The following is a 4,125-nucleotide window of genomic DNA, read 5'->3' as shown; positions in this document are numbered from 1 at the left end:
ATACTATATCCGTTTAGCTCCGAAATAATTTCGGTTATTATAGGCGGTCTAAAGGAATTCCTTACGTAGGGAGAAAGGGATATAAAGACGTTTTCTCCTATTTAAATCCACCTAGTATAGGAGACTATTATCCACCTTAAAAAATAGGTTAATTAGTAAGTTATAGTTAATAGTTTAGGTAAGGATATATACCTACTTTATATCGTTAGCGTATCCTTCGATAATCCTTTATCGTATATCGTCCTCTATTTAGATTTCGCTAATATAGTATATAGCCTAGTCTTCCTAAATCCGGTCTAATTCGCCTAGACCTTTAGCCTAGGAGCTATCGGTAATAAGTAGCTAAGATAAAGCGTCGGCTACTATATTCGTCTTACCGGGAATATATCGATAATCTAACTAGAATTAGCTAAGAAACTCGGAGCAGAGGGTAAGCCTTATATTTAGCCTAGTCTTATCGGTGCTAGATAGGATAGTCGACTTTATAATACTAACGGTAGCTATATAGTCTATAAAGACTATAGTCGGGTTATAATAAGCGGACTAAATAATAGTATAGGTCTTACGAATAGCCTATACTAGGCAGGCGACCCTAAGTTCTATAGGCTAGTACTTCTTTTTGCCGGCGTTAAGCCCCTTACTAATATAGAGCACTAGTTAGATATCGGTTTTCTTAAAGGTTTCTTTAAAAAGCTATTTAGTCTTATTAACTAACTAAAAGAGTATAACAGAGAACCTATACTCTTTAGAGGCGTCTAGCTAGATAAAAAGGATCTTAGTGGGGATATAGTAAAATAGGTAAGTATCCGAGGTAAAAGCGCCGGTAATATCGTGGAATATAGCTAACTTTTTAGTAGTGGCCTTAGATATTATATATTTAGTATACGCCTTACCGGCGTATCCCTTATCTTTCCCGATTTAATAAGCCTCCGTAAGACGGGTCGTCTTCCGTTACTAGAGGGGAGCGATTTAATAGGAGAATCGGGGAATAAGATAGTAAAGCCACCCTATTATCCCGATCTAACGTTCTAAGGCTTAAAGAGAAGTTAGAGGGCGAATCTTTCGTGGGGCCTTAGTATATTCTTTAGTATTAGATAGCCTAAGGGTATCGACCTTAAATCCTAGTAGTTAGACTAACGGGTATCTAATAAAGGACTTATTAGGAGAGATACTAATCTAGCTTTTATTAAACAGGGAGAGCACCGTATCTAAGTGCTTAGTATAGCTATCCTCGGTATCCGATATAATAACGATATTATCGATAAAGGCGGAGATAAAGTCCTGGTATAGGCGAAGAAGCTAGTCTATATAGTATTAGATATTCACGGGCGAGTTATAGAAACCTACTAGGGCGACCTTTAGCCGTTCCTATCACTATTAGGAGACTATAATAAACCGCTCGTGGTGCGGTTCGTATATAGGGAACGAGTAAAAGAATAACTAGGCGATAATAACGGAGATAAACCTCTTCCGTCGGAGCCGCTTAATAACCTTATTCTAAACCGGTATCGGGTATATATCTAGGATATTAACCTTATTCAGGGTATAAAGGTCGACTACTATACGGCCTTTATGTTTAGCTTTGTTACGGGTTAACCCCGTGGAGATAATCTGGTAGAGCACCGGATCTTCCAATCAATCATAGCGCGTTCCTAGCGGGTCGCCGCGATATTATATTTAGGTCGTAAGCACCTATAGAGTTTTCCCCTTTCCTTCCTTTCTCCTTAGCTTTAGATAATTTAATTATTCGGCCTTACCTTATAAATAACTCGTGACTAGCTACTTATATATCTAAAGCTTAGCGAAACCCACACGCTACGCTAATAAAGATAGACTATCACTTCGATCCACCTCCCGACGCTCCGTTACGCCTAGCGGGCCAGTCGCCCGAAGCTATGGAGTAGAGGAGGGAGATTATTAACCCTCTATAGACTTAGGTTATAACCCTAACTACCTAGATCCAAGAATAACAGAATATTATTAATTAGCTACTATAAGCGATATAAAACTAATAACGTATAGCTACGCCTCGCCTCGCTATACTATCGGAGGAGACTATATAAGGCTCTTAGCCGCCCGCCCCGACGCCCACGCTAGATATAACACCTACCCCGAACCTTAGAACTAAAGCACTTCTACTACTATAGAAGTTTAACAGTAAACGCTCAGAGTACGCGAGCTAGTTGTCTAAGATCCGCGAAAAGCTCCTACTTAATTAATATCTCTTCTAGAGCCCTCGCGAGAAGTGGTATTTTATTAACGCTTACTTAGATAAAGCTCCCCGCCGCGTTATCGCCTCCTTTTAGGCTATAGGCGGAACCGATAGTTAATACGACCCCGAAGACTTCCTTAATTACCTTAACCGTATATAAAGATATTAACGAATAACCTTGCGCGGCTAACGCCCTAAGGACGCTACGCTAACGTAAAGACTAAGCGTTTAGAAGCTTCGTGCCCGGTTTCGAATAATAACTTATTATCGTTAGTAAAGGTTACTGGATAATACCACGAAGATTATATTCCTAGAAGGAGCTCTTAGTAACCGCCTCCGTGCCGCCCTTATTACCGCGAAACTACCGAATAACTATTATATATAGGTAACCGAAATACAGAGTATCGCTTAGAGACTTAAAGCCCTTACTATAAGGCCATGGTTCGGCTAAGCGCCTCGTAATAATAATAATAATAATAGCTATGCTTATAACTATAACGGCGATATAAAGATAGGAGGAGTTAACCGAGTATAGACTAAGAAAAAAGAGATAAAAGAGTGCTATAACTACGGAAAGAAAGGATACCTCGCTAAGAGATACTGCTTAAAGAAAAAAGACACTAAGGATTATAAGGAGAACCGTGTAGCGAAGGTCTTAGCGGCCTTAGATAATAACATAATCTATATAGGAGTTATGGATAACGATAAAGACTTGGAAAAAGAATAGCTCTAGTACGAAAACGGGTACTAAAGCCTATAGCAGAGGAATAAAGGGATTAGAAAGAGTTTATATTATAGTCGCGTAGTAGTTATTTAGCTTTTATATAAGCGCGGATAAATAAAAAGTTAGTTACTGCTCTCGCTAATACTAGATATAACTATTACGTAGCTATAAGTAAACGTCTTATAAAGTCCCTCCGCCTCCTATTAGTTAATAAGACTAAAAGACCCCTTTTAGGGTTCTCCGATATTATAGGGTCTATTAAGAGTTCCGGTATCGCCGTATACGATCTTAATATTAGTGGATATATATAACGATTATTCGCTTATATAATAGTAGAATTAAACCACGATATATTCCTAAGGAAACCTTAAATAGAATATCACGATATCACCTATTATATAAAAAGGCGTTACCTTTACTATAAAGTGGCTTAGATAGATATCCGACTCTAAGGCGAAAAAGAGCCCGATAATATTAAAGCTATTCGCGGAGCTTAAGTAATAACCGGGTCGGTATTCGCCGGTATTATACGCTGATTATAAAGGAAATAACGGTTCGGTAAGGAGGAACTCACGCTTTACGTAGTTAGTATTAAGGATATCGATAAGGCCCTCCCAGGTAAGTCCCTAGTTAACCCCCGGAAGTCTATCCCCGAAGAGATACTATAATAGTTTCCGGACTTATTATCTGATTCCTAAGCGAACCGCCTTCCCCCTTATCGACCCAGGGTTAACTATAAAGTGAACCTTATATAAGGGCCTAACGGTAAGGAGCCAGAACTACATTAGGGCCCTCTCTATAATATATCCAGGAAAGAACTGCTAGTCCTACGGAAGACCCTTACTAACCTGATTAATAAGGGGTTTATATTAGCTAGTAGCTCCGCCGCTAGAGCTTTAGTTCTATTTATAAAGAAGCTAAGAGGAGGCCTATAATCCTATTACGATTACCGCGTCCTAAATACGATCACCTAAAAAGACCGCTACCCTCTCCTATTAATTATAAAGACACTCCAAAACCTAGAGCGAGCTAAGTAGTTTATAAAGCTTAATATATTACTGCGTTCTATAAGATCCGAATAGCTACTAGCTATAAAGCGAAGACCGTGTTTCGAACCTGATTCGGCTTATTTAAATAGTTAGTATACCCTTTCGGACTTAGTAGTGCCCCCGTGTCCTTTTAACGATAT

This window comes from Sodiomyces alcalophilus (genome assembly GCF_042370955.1).
Source record: "Sodiomyces alcalophilus JCM 7366 unplaced genomic scaffold ACRALscaffold_3, whole genome shotgun sequence".
Classification (NCBI taxonomy): Eukaryota; Fungi; Ascomycota; class Sordariomycetes; order Glomerellales; family Plectosphaerellaceae; genus Sodiomyces; species Sodiomyces alcalophilus.
Note: the sequence above shows the minus strand (reverse complement) of the source record.